At 38.9% G+C, this 14,138-nt stretch overlaps 1 protein-coding gene across 1 annotated transcript in view; it reads left to right on the top strand.

The window, feature by feature from the left end:
• LOC140147922 (fibropellin-2-like) overlaps positions 1-14,138 on the top strand; it is a 91,961-nt gene that overhangs the window by 27,864 nt on the left and 49,959 nt on the right. The gene's annotated exons all lie outside the window — the stretch shown is intronic.

Genomic DNA, 14,138 nt, shown 5'->3' with positions numbered 1-14,138 from the left:
AGGGTTAAAGTTATGTTTTAGGTTCGGCTCGGGTTTTTATACAGTACCCAGTACAGTGAACCTTATGGTACAAATGCGCGCGAAAATTTTAGCATAGGCCTATTGAAACTAAACTAGTGAAATATGGGACAAAAGTGGAATAAATTCGCGCAAAGCGCTAAAAATTGCATTTTGTGTCTATAAAAATGGCCAAATATGAGGTTAATTTCGACACAAACCAATACACAGGCGTCAATATTGGGGGGTGATTATATTGAACATCCCCATGGCAAAATATTGTGGCATTTATCCCCCCCCCCCGATCTACGCCTATGTAATTTAGAGCCCTGTGACTCCATCGGTCTCCCTCTCCCTCTCTCTCCTTCCCCCCCCCCTTCCTTTTTTTCTTCCTCCCCTTGGCGGAAACTCTAATAGGCACAAAGGACCAATATGCGATACGTAATCTATTTCCTCTTCTTTCTATATCTAACCTCCTTGGGCCTACATATTAGTACTGATATATCATACGCTGGCGAAATTACGTAATTAATCGGATTAATTAACATACTGAGCAATAGGTGAAAACAATTTTGACAAAAGGAGTTGTCCTTGTCAATTTGTAGACATGTACTTTTGATTATTTACATAGCTTCTTCTCCAATCACTGTGTAAAACATCCATCCAAAAATCTGATTGCTATTATTATATGGATGAATGGACATATCACAAAAGGATTGCTTATCTCAATTCGCCACTTGCACGGTTCCGCCATTATGCACTATGTGCGGGAGAGCCTCGAACTGGCAGCATACATGAATGGGAATTGAACCAGTCATATAACATTCTGTGTAAGGTTACGTAATTCTTCCTTTCATGTATGCTGCCAGTTCGACGCTCTCCCCGCATATAGTGCATAATGGCGGAACCGTGCAAGTGGCGAATAGGGCATGTACTTAAGCATTTTTTTTAACTGACCGGCGTTATTGGGCGTTTTATCGGAGGTCACCGAGTAATGCCGAAGATCAAAATCGATTTTATGTATTGTGTATGTATCATAGGACGCTCGTATTAATTGTCTCTATGCGCTTGAGAATTCAACAATATAAATAATGGTAGCTCTATTATAATACACATTAATGTTTTAAGCAGATAAAATTCCAAAATATAATACGTTTTCTGCCTTTGCTTGTCACGTGGTAGGCCTATGTTGAAGTTGCGATTATATTTTTTAATAAGTTTCAGCTGAATAACAAGAAGACAAGTGGCCTAGTGGTCTAAGGCGCTAGGCTCATAGAGTACTAAGCGTTGCGCCGTGAGTTCGAACCCCGCCTCTGCCAAACTTTAAAAGAAGTAAATTAAAATTTGACTTTTTTTAATTTCATATTTGGGAAATGTGACTGGGAGAATTTATGTATGGTGTGGAGTGGTGTGATAGGGCATGTACTTTAACTGGCCGGCGCGGTCCGGTGACTAAGTCTTTATTGGGCGTTTTATCGGCAGTCAACGAGTAATGTATGGGTCCTTTTCATATCTCAAATGCCAAGAAGATATGTACCCCGAGTGGTATTAACGAATATGAAAATAATTCCATGGGTCAATAATTATACATATTTTGGGTCCTTTTCATATCTCGAAATGCCAAGAAGGTACCGGTATGGCCCCCTGGGTGGTGTCAAATGAAAGAGAAAGAAGTAGAGAATGTATTAAAATTATTTTCCCCACCGAGGGTGACACACTCACTCATAAGCCCCGGGTCAATATTCATATTTTGGGTCAGTTTCATATATCGAAAAGCCAAAAGGTATGGCCTGAGTGGTGTCAAATGAAAGATATAGAATGCATTAAAATTATTTCCCCATGCACTAGGGGTCACACTCATCATAAGACCTGGGTCAATATTCCTATTTTGGGTCCTTTTAACCTTTTCATATCTCCCAAGAAGGTATGAGCCCCACGGGTTACAGTGATCTATCCACAATATAAGCTAATATACTGCTGAAGCATCATGGTTCAGCTATGGTGCGGTAACCGCTCTAGTTTTATATTTTGCTCTCACCAAATGTCCCTTACTGCGAAAGTACCAGCCCTACACCTATATCCATTTTATATAAGTGCCCCCGGGCTCCAAATGCCAAGAAGGTATGACCCCCACCCACCCTCCCCCAAGTGGCGTCACATGAAAGAGAAAAACGTAAAGAATATAATAACAATATTTCACCACCCGGGGTGACATTCATTTTCAACCGGGTCAGTATTCATAGGCCCTGTGGGTCCTTTTGATATCTCCAAAATGTCAAGAATTTAAATTTGACACCCAAGGTGTGTCAAATGTTAATGAATGAGAAAAAGTAAAGAATATAATAAAACTATATCACTATATGACAGTCATCATAAGACCCGGGTTAACTATGTTCATATTTTGGGTTCTTTTCATATCTTGAAATGCCAAGAAGGTATGACCCCCGAGTGGTGTCACATGAAAGAAAAAAGTAAAGAATTAAAGAATATAAATATTTTCACCATCAGAGGTGACGCTCCTCATAAGACCTGGGTCAATATTCATATTTTGGTTTTACATTAAATATCTCGAAAACATTACTTATGTAGGGGCCTACTTAAAATACTTTAAAAATCTTGACATTTCATATTGAAGTATTAGGCCTATATGCAAACGTTGCTATTCGATCCCTTAAGTACAGTGAATGAATCAAGTGTTTTTGCTCATAGAATAGCCTAACCTTTTTACAAACGAATGCGCACATACTTATTACCATGATTACCAATTCGAAGCTAAAATATGACCAGAAATGGAACTTTTCTTCACAGCTATACAATGTAAGTACATAGGCATATCAATAGATTGACAAAGTTTACTTCGAGGACTGTTTAAATCTCAAAAATAAAAAATATATAATTTGCCACAAAATTACACAGTCACCATTTTCAACCCTTGACCTTATTTTCAAATTGGCTACTTGAAATGCCCTTTTTTCTATTCGCCAGCTGTAAGTACCGGGTATATAATTGATAATGGTATAGAGTACATGATATTATGGTACAAAACATTGTCTTCAAAATTACAATGTTGTCCCAGCAAACCCGGGCAGCAAACACAAAAACGTTTCAAAACGTTTCAAACAAGCTATATTTTGGGGTTTGGTTTAGATAAAAACGGTTTTTTTTTAATGTTATTAAAATAACATTATAATGTCGGACCAGGGGTCATGAAACGTTTCGTTTGAAATTCCTATGATACAATATAGGCCTAGGCCTACATGTACAACAGAGCTTAAATACAACAATGTTTTTAAAATGTTTTCAAAATGTTATGTTATTGTAAAATATTTTTGCAAACATTTGTTGCCAAATATTTTGTCAACACTTAATTAAATAACAATTTTATAACCTTTTGTGGATGAATTCGAAAATGTTTTGTGTTTGCTGGGATAGGCCTAAATACAACATAATCTAAACCCGACACACAAGGGGTTTCTTCGCGCTCGCGCTGTCGTGTTGTAGCATAGCATACGGGATATAGGCTTACGGCTCGTTTAGGGTACGACTCGTTTGAGTCGTTTCACACAGTGTGGGCTCGTTTTACGTTCATTTCATCAGAAACATACCGCCCTCTATATTCGCGCTACATTAAGTACAGAAAAATCTTGTCGTGTTGCATAGCATGTATACGGGATATAGGTATAGGCACGTTCATTTCATAACGCGTGTACCCCGGGCGTGTGTGAGAAGTATTTTTGTGATTCTAGCATCCTCTTAATGTTTGAGTAGGCCTATATCCACAAAAACGTTTATTCCCAAAATTTCAGTTGAATTATGCATGATGAGTAAGCATATGGCTCATTATTCCTACATAGGACACCCCCGCTGTAAGTTTCTTTGACGTTATTTTGCTTAGTATAGGCCTAAACATGCTAAATGAATCTGCAAGTAAAGTCACTGAATGAACCCTAAACATAAATTGACTTTGTTTTTAAGAATAGGTAAAACAATAAGTGATAAATTGAAAGTTGCTATTAAAATGCAAATTATGTTCGACTCAGGAGCAGTGGTGTAGCAAAGCCCCCACCCCCACCCCCACCCCCCCCACCCCCACCCGTGAACCGGTATCTAAGATTTTTAGGCCTTTTTTGTACTTTTAGCCCAGCCCATTTTGAATTTTGACCATTTTTGTCAATGTTTACACCCCCCCCACCCCAATTTGATTAGGGAGAGCGGGGAGTGTTCGCCCTATTTTTCTGAACAGCCTAGCGATGTCAATTTTAAGATTAGGGATGACCTGATTAGCCCATGTGAAAGCCCTATGTCTTAGCTATATACGGCCATAATCCCAGACCTATAGGCCGTACAATAGCAACAGGATAGAGCAAACAAAAAAGTTTTGCAAAGTGGCGAACTTGCCCCATATTGGGGCATCAGGTTCGCCCATATGGTGGGGTAAGTTCACCCTAATCACAAAAAAGGTTTAAACATTGCATGTAACAATAACATATTCAATGCAAACATTTAGCAAGAGTATACAGGGCATTCATTCTTTTCTGGGGAGTCACTAAATTTGTTGCAGGGGTCGGGTCAGGGTAAAATGTAGGGTCCAAATTGAGCTTAAACGTATCATGTTTACAACTTCGGGGAGAAATGGATTAGGACATAAACTGTGGTATGAGTAATACCGATATCACATAACTTTAAAAAAACATGTTTTTCAGTATAGTTTTACCTTGTTTAATGGTTTAATTATCAATATTTTGCATAATACGCTGATGGGGCAGGTTCGCCCTCCAGTTTGGGGTAAGTCCGCCCGGGGAAGATATAGGGCGAACATGCCCCATCCTCAAAAGGGCGAACGAGCCCCTTGTGCACATTTTTGTATTTTCTTCAGGGTATGCAAAACACAAATCGAATAAGGAGATTATAACTGCATTAAATCGTTGACAAATCCCATATGTTCCCAATACAGATTTCCATTAAAACCATCTGTATTTATGTATCAATGATAATACAACATTATGAATGCAAGAAAAAATTACGTTTTGGTGTAATTTTTTTGTTTTGGCTGCAGTTCGATGAACACGTCCCTATATGTCGCGTAGCTAATATGAGAAGTTTATAATGACCTATGTCACCTAATTTTGCCATCACCAAATTCCCTGATAGCCGTAGTGCTGAGAAACAAGGGGTGGGCGAACCTGCCCCTAGGGCGAACACTCCCCGCTCTCCCCTACCCTCTGAAAAGTGCTGGCTTTTCGAATTTCCCGTCCATCCCTTTAGCACTTTTTGTATTAACTTTTCTAATGTAGGCCTATATGGAAGTGAAAAGTTACATATGCCAAGTACACGTAGGGCCTACACATGAAATAACAAGAAACAAAAATCCCCCGAAACATCCACACGCATTATGCTCTTTGTTATAGGCCTGCATGTAGGAGTTATCAGCGATAATGTCAAATTGCTTCATTATTTTGTGACATTCACTTTTTGTTACATAGGCCTATTTCATGCAAGCATGTAGGAATTTCTCCTTTAATTGTCACTGTGGTCTCCCTTGCACCTCCTCATCAAAATTAATGCGTCTAAAACCCCCTTTTTTTCCTTTTTTTTTTTTTTTATACTTTAGTTTTTGCTAAACCATGCAATAGGCTATTCCAGAAAATAGATGCACACCCCCCATAGAGGAGTTCGGATATCCGGACTTTTTGTCCAGTCGTGACTGTTGGAAATCCAGACTTTTAAACTGCCCAAAGGCAAAAAATTCCGGCAGAAAAATAGTTCAAAATCAGAAATCCTCAGTTTGAGAGCTCATTTTCAACATTTCCGTGATATTTCCTTCATTTGATTGGATTTCCAAGCTTTTTCCAGTAACATTGGCAACTGGAATTCCAGTCGTTTTCAGAAAGCAGACTTGGAAATCCAGACTTTTCTTTGATTAAAAATTTACTCCTCTATAGAGGGTGTGCACCTATTTTCTGGAATAGCCCAATGGTCTTAGTCTTTCTCACGTCCTTACTCAGCAATGCCAATTAGGTTAAGAAAATGGGAGCTGTTCCAAATCTATACCTTACACAGAGTGGGCTGACATTTTTTAGATGTACTAGTTCACCCGTATATAGCTGTGAGAGTAATTTCGCACATATATTCCCCTCATATCAAGGATTCCACCCACCAAGTTTGAGTCCAATTGGACAAAGTTTGAAATTTGAACCCTCCGTGATGATCTTTGACCTCGGTTGACCTCAATTTTATTTCGGACATGTATTCCCTCGTATCAAGATTCCACCCACCAAGTTTGAGCCCGATCGGAGAAAGTTTGAAATCTGACCCCTCCGTAATGCCCTTTGACCTAGGTTGACCTCAAATTTTATTTCGCCCATATATTCCCCTCGTATCAAGGATTCCACCCACCAAGTTTGAGCCCGATCGGACAAAGTTTGAAATTTGAACCCTCCGTGATGACCTTTGACCTTGGTTGACCGCAATTTTATTTCGGGTATGTATTCCCATCCTATCAAGGATTCCACCCACCAAGTTTGAGCCCGATCGGACAAAGTTTGAAATTTTGACCTTTGACCTTGACCTCCGATGACCACGAAAACCACACGGTCAACATGCTTTTTCTGATACCTATCCATATCCGAAATATCGGATCGATGCGTCGAAGCACGGTGAAACGCATAGCCGGACAGACAGAGAGACAGACACACACAGACTTCGCTCATTATTTTAGTATAGTAGATAATATCTTGGACAAACATTAAAATTGGGTATCGCTACAAAATGTGTCATAAAAACAAAGCGGTAAATGATAATTCCTTGATTTTTTCACACAAGATCACTAATGGATATGTTATTTATGAAATGTTTTAAAACCTAAAAAGTTCAACTCGGGATAAGAATGGATTCTTTCTCTATTGCACTTGTTTGACGCATCCTCTATTTCCCAACCGGGGTGACACTTATCATAAAACCCGGGTCAATATTCATAATTATGGGTACTTTTCTTATCTCAAAATGCCAAGATTTTTTTTTTAGATTGCCACCCTGCATGGTAAACTGGCTGCGAGTCGAAGCGGTGCCTGACGGAGGTGTGTTTGTGCTCAAATATATAATTTCAGGCAGCTATAGCGTTTTGTATCAAAATCGATAAAGAACCAGTCGTTTTAGGGAACAACCCAAAAGTTCGATGAAGCCCTATAAACGAAAGTCCTTTCGTTAGGGAGGGGGGGGGTGTCAAAAAGTCCGATTACATTTGTAAAAAAAGTAGTTAAAACATCGGTCAAAGTTGATCTTTTTAATGATTTAATAGGCCCTAGGCCTATATAATTTCTGAAATACGACATTGACATTAACAGTGATTGCTTCAAAATAATTTTGAATCAGTACTCGCAACCTGTAATTTGTAAGTTCATTTTTTTAATCAGCTGTACCGCACCTTGATTCTTTTTTATTTTTATTTTAAAATCCAGCAAGTCATAATTTTTTTTCGTGCCCAAAAAGGTATGAAGAAAAATATTTAAAATAATAGAATATTGGTTTCTTCCATAAACGTGATCAATATCATTGCATTGTTGCACTCCTGCATGCACATCCCCATCCACCATAGCGACGGATGAATCCGGGTTTGAATTTTCGATATTTGAAAACTTACGTTAGACGTGAGGGGGGAGGGTGTTAGCCTTTCTATCGAAAAAAACTTTCGTTTATAGGGGTTCATCGAACTTTTGGGTTGTTCCCTTATGCATGATTAGGCCTACTGTATGGTATATTGATCCATATAAGGTTATGAGCCCGGAGGATATAACTGGCATTCATTTGGCGATTTATCTTGGGAACTAAAGCATGTTTCTTTGAAACTTCAATACACTATGATCCTGCCAAGACTCAACACTCATCGAAACTCATCATCCCTACCATGCGCGTATTTGGGGGGCTTTGCGGGCGCCAGCCCCCCTCGGGGTAAAAGCAGGGGCGGCCAAAACGAAAGGGCGGCGGAAGAAAAAGGGGCGGCAAAAACAGGGGCGGAAAAAACGAAGAAGGGGGCGGCAAAAAGAATTAGTAATTCTTTTGCTCTTCACTTTTTCAAACCACCGAAAAAAAATTGCGTCAACCTTTTCGGGCTTTTGGGGAAGGGGCGGCAAAATTGAATTTTCTTCAGCCCCCGGGGTAGGAGCGGCCACGGTACGCCACTGCCTACGTCAAAAAACAATCACTACTGATGAACACAGCTTTATTAGGAAAATGGGGTTACTACCGGTATTTCATCATAAATGGGTCTTGTCAAATAGTGCACTGCTGAATATAATACGGCCGGTAGCTAAATGATGTCATAGGAGAGTGAGGCTATTTTTAGCCTGCAAAATTGTTTTACTGAGGACGAAGAAAATGCATGTTAAAACAAATGAGATGCTCGGCTTTTTGAGTAAAACCCCAGCACATTTCACACTGTGCATCAGTCTTGCGTGTATACGCTTTCCAGTCCCGGAACTTATACGTTATGAATATTTTCTGATATTGGCACGCTATAACGGGACAAGAACAAATAATAATTTTCGACTCGGGAGCTAAAATTCTCCCCATTGTCCCCAGCACCTTTTATATTAGCTTTTCTGATGTAGGCCTATATTATATGGTAGTGACAAAGATGCTAAGTTTTCAATTATACATGAAATAACAAGAAACACCCACCCCCTCCAAACATCCACACGCATCATGCTCTTTTTACCGTGTTTATATGCTATTAAAGTTATATAAGAGTTATCAACGATAATGTCAAATTGGTTCATTATTTTGTGACATTTACTTTTTGTTACATATTATTAGCATGTAAGAATGATCCTTTAGGGCCTATTTTTCCCGGAGATCTCCCTTGCACCTCCTACATGAAATAACAAGAAACATCCACCCCCTCCAATCATCCACACACAATGCTCTTTTTACCGTGTTTATATGCTATTAAAGTTATAAGAGTTATCAACGATAATGTCAAATCATTATTTTGTGATATTTACTTTTTGTTACATATTTAGGAATTCTCCTTTAGGGCCTATTTCTCCCGGGGGTCTCCCTTGCACCTCCTCATCAAAATATAAAAGGTCATCTTATTAATAGTTCGTCTCAAAACCCTTCCCAAAGTGAATGCTTTTTTACTTTTTTTAAACTTTAGTTTTCTTCAATCTGTGGGATGAGCTTATTTTTTATTAATATTTAGGTATAACTAAATCTATAATTTTTTCCACTATACTCGAAAAACATGTGATATACAGTACCGTTTACGGTCCTTCAGAGAACCTTTAAGGGTGCTCCAAATTAAAGAACCTTATTGAGAAGTTCAAGAGGGAGGGTTCTCCTGAGAGGAGAAAAAAGGTTCTATTATTTCTTAGAGTGTACACTACTCCTCCGAAGAACTAAGTGATTCCGTTAACTTGATCGTGTTTAGCCAGTGGCGTATAAGGGTGGGTAACTCGCCCGTGGGTGTGCTCCGGTGGGTGGGGTGAGCGGTGGTGATGGTCAGGGTTTCATTCAGGTCTCTGCAGTGGTTTTGGTGACTGGGGTGCTGTTGGAGTGTTTTTCGTACTGACCCTGGTGTTTGCCTGCTGGTATGTCTTGGGCTCAGGGATGTTCTTTTTCCATTCTTGTACAATGTATGTCCCTGTACATGTGTTCGGATTCGAAAAAGCTGGTTTTCAATTAAAAAAAAAAAACAGGTTTATCAAATCGAAAACCAGGTTTTGCAGTGAAAAACCAAGTTTATCGGCGAAAAAACAGGTTTATCGGTCGAGAAACCTGTTTTTTTCGCCGAAAAATCACGTTTATCGACGAAAATCCAGGTTTTTCTGTTTGATATGCAATATACCGGTACTTGCCATATATGTGTGTTTGTGCTCAAATACATAATATTTCAGGCAGCTATAGCATTTTGTATCAAAAACCAATAAAGATATCATGTCATAGATATCCATGAACATTTGATTTGAATCCCAAAATTTCATCTGAATTATGCATGATTATATGGCCTATTTCTCCATATAAAGGTTATGTGCAATAATTATGAGCCTGGGGGATACAATTGGCATTTGGCAAAATGTATCTTGGAAACAAAAGCATGTTTTTTTTAAACATATGCATGAACCTGTCAAGACTCAACACTCATTGAAACTCATCATCATATGGGTCAAAAACAATCACTACTGATGAACACAGCTTTATTAGGAACATGAGGTTACTATTTCATCACTGGTCAAGTCAAAAATTCACTGCTGAATATATATAGGTAAATGAATCATGTCATGGGAGAGTGAGGCTACTTTTTGCAAATCCCTCTGCCTGCAAATCCACCATTTCAATACTAAGCATCATCCTGCAAAATAGTTTTACTGAGGACGAAGAAAATGCATGTTAAAAGCTAAAAAACAGCACCAATACACTGTGCATGGCGACAGTGCTTGCGTGTATGTGTATTGTATCTATATCGTACGCTTTCCAGTCCAGGGAACTTACGTTATGAATTCCTTGAATGAAAGTTGCGATATAGGCTCCCTAATTGACATGCTATAATGGTACAAGAACAAAATTAATAATAATAGTAATTTTTGAGTGAATGTTCATACGTGTTGGTGGGCAGTCATTCAACACAAAAAATAATTGAGACTAACCTCAATATTTCGACGTGAAGACACACGCTGAAATAGATTAACTTATACGGCCGACCAAAAAGTTTTTAACAATTCACTACTTTTATCTTGGTGTAAAAATTCATATAGTTCTTTAATATGTTCAATTTCTTTCATCATGTTGATCGTTGTTGTTTATAATCTGTCTATAATAGCCGTTTCATAAATAGGCCTACAGCTCTGTGATATGGCCACATAAAATTAATTCGTTTCATATCCATATCTTTTTGGAAAGGGAGGAGGAAGGGTGTTGTGTACGTGTGTGCGGGGGTGAGTTAGTTTGACGTTATGACATATTTTTGCCCAGAAGTCCAAGATGACACCCATAAGTGTGTCGTTTCCGCTTAATCTGGGGTTTGTGTCCCTTATCTGGGGTTTAAACTGCCTTATCTTAATTGGGTTTACATCCCTTATCTAGGGATAAGGCGCCTTATATGTGGTTTAGACGGCCTTATCCTGGGTTTACGTTCCTTACCTGTGGCTAAGATGCCTTAACCTTAGCATATCGCAGGCTAAACCCAGATAAGGCATCTAAACCCCAGATAAAGCAGTCCAAACCCCAAATAAGGCGCCTTAACCCTAATAAGAACGTAAACCCCGATAATGCATCTAACCCCATATAAGGTGCCTTAACTCTAGATAAGGGTCGTAAACCCCAGATAACAGTCGTAAACCTCAGATAAGACATCTAAACCCAATAAGGCACCTTAACCCCAGATAAGAGACGTAAACTCAGATATGGCATAAATCCCAGATAAGGCGCCGTAACCCCAGATAAGGGACATAAACCTCAGATAAAGCAGTCCCAACCCCAAATAAGGCCCCTTAACCCTAAATAAGGAACATAAAGCTATAAGAGAAGTAAACCCCATAAGGCAATCTAAACCCCAGATAAGGCGCCTTAACCCCAAGGAACGTAAACCCCAGATATGGCATCTAACCCCCAGATATTGGCGCCTTAACTTCAGATGAAGGACGTTAACCTAGGATAACACAGTCTAAACCCCAGATAAGGCATCTTAACCCCATACGGCGCCTTAACCCCAGCTAAGAGACGTTAGCCCAAATAAGGCAGTCTAACCCCAGATAAGGCGCCTTCCAGCAGACAAGGGGCGTAAACTTCATATAAGGCATCGAAACCCCATGCCTTATCCGTAGATAAGGGTCGTAAACCGCAGATAGAACAATCTAAACCCCAGATAAGGGACGTTAACCCCAGATAAAACTGAAATGACATACCTATGCCTCCATATCCATTACTGAAATTTAAAGCACGTTCTAACATCCTTCCCCTAAATGGCAGAATATATAGATGGAATGAGGGCATGGACAAATCTTGTTCTCTTTGTAAAGGGAGCATTGAAGACCTCAGACACTTCCTTTTCACTTGCAGCTCTCTGAATAATATTCGTTCTGAAGAGTATTTAAAGCTGGAGCGTGACCTCGGTGACCGAAATCTAGAGGCCCTTTGGCAAACATTCATTGCAGGTGATTTAGATATAAAAAATATGTTTCATGTTAGGTAGGCCTACCCCCGTAAGTTGGGAAGAAGGTGGTAATTGTTTCGATATATTTTGCAAATCCTTTTTAAAACGTGCGTGGACATATAGATCATCGATTATTAAGGAAATATCTTTTTGTATCTCGAGTGGTGTCAAATAAAAGAGAAATAAAATAAAGAATGTACCGGTAGGCCTACCCCCTCCCGGTATTAAAATTACTTTTATAAATTTCCACACGGTGACACTCCTCATAAAACTATATTGAGATGAGTGGTATTCGTCTGATTGGAAGAACCCCAAGAAGGGACAGCGCGGAGAGACAGGGGTATATAATCTGTTCTTCCCTGGTATAATACAATAACATGGTTCAGCTATGGTGCGGTAACCGCTAACAACCCGACAGGAAAATTTCATGGATTTAGAGAAACGACTCAGGCAAAGAGGCAATTATTTAAAGATGGATGCTCGCGAACCCACACGTAAACACTAACCGTGATGGAATAATAATGCTGCAAAAGGTGTTAATATTGCAAGAGCAACTACAGTTTCGAATCGAAGGTAATTATTTGATCTAAAATATTCTTAAAATGAATTCGGTTTCATCATCAGCGATGAATATTTCATGAAATTGTACATTACTTTGCACCCAAATCCCCACCCAAATTCTGTACTTGTTTCCCGAGCTCTGCATTGCCATTGACTTGTGATTGACCGTCCTGCAACACATGAACAAGGCAGCACAGCGGTATGAGTTTCAAATCTTTCTGACTTTTTCAAAATTTTGGGCACTTGGTACACCTTCTTTATCTGGTCTCGTATGTAAGTAAATAAACGAGACCCGCCATGCATGTACTATTAACTATGCACGGCATGCCGTGCAGACGGGCTGAGTGCTGAGAACAAGATCATGTCAGAAATTAATATTTTGTTCTGGGTCTGATTATTCGGACTCCCATGTTCGGACTACCTGCATGTTAACATGGCTGTGGAACCATCTTGCCACAGAGATGCACACTATTCAATATTAGACTGAACAGCTGGTAAGCTTACTGTCTGTGTGTCATTTGATCGAGAAACCTGCTATCCACGATGACACGATAGTTACTGTGTGGACAGAGATAGAGCATGGAACTATAAATATGAGTCACACTGTAATTTTTCAAATGCATTCTTCTTCCTTGTAAGTGCCTCCCTCATGAGTATTATTGCACTGCGTACAGACAAGCTGTACTTATTTTTTACTCGGGAACCTAGAATAGATGAGTGTATTTTTGAAGTACAGTCAAGAGTACCGGGATGATCCCCTGCTCTTTTCGAATAGCCTGTGACGTTTTTAACATGCACACTACATTAATGTGAGAAAATATGCATGTACACGGACTGACAACTTAAAGTGCCCCCATTAAAACATTATTCTTCATTAAGTTTAATGATACAGAAATTTGTTTTGATGACTTATCTTATCTGTATCTTCAGAGCAGTTTGCTCATTTTTATTTGAAATTAGGCTAATGAAAAGAAATTATCAGTTTCCCGTCACCCGCCCTCATAACTTTTTCAATTTGACCAAAACTTTCATTATTTTCATATAAAAGTCAATTATCTGAAATTGAGATGGAAATAATTAAAATTGAAGCTCTCAAAATGTCTGATATCCCCTGCTGATCATAATCAGCAGTTTTTCTTAGTTGTAGGGGTAGAGGATGTAGTAAATAATGAAAATTTAAGGATTACCTCATAATGTTTCTAGTGATTACAAAATTGCAAATTTAATTCTGTTCATATCAATAAAAACAAATTCAAATCATTCCTCATTCTGTTGCAAAATGTCTGTACTGATGATCTAAGCATTAATACCTGTTTTGAGATGGTCTGTTATCAACAATAAAGGTAATAGGAATAGCCATGTAAATGAAAGTTTTGAATATAATGAAATTTTCCAAAATAATGAATAATGAAATCATTCACTGAAAAAAATG

This window comes from Amphiura filiformis, chromosome 3 (assembly GCF_039555335.1).
Source record: "Amphiura filiformis chromosome 3, Afil_fr2py, whole genome shotgun sequence".
Lineage (NCBI taxonomy): Eukaryota > Metazoa > Echinodermata > Ophiuroidea > Amphilepidida > Amphiuridae > Amphiura > Amphiura filiformis.
The sequence above is the reverse complement of the archived record's forward strand: the minus strand, read 5'-3'. Positions and strand labels throughout refer to the sequence as shown.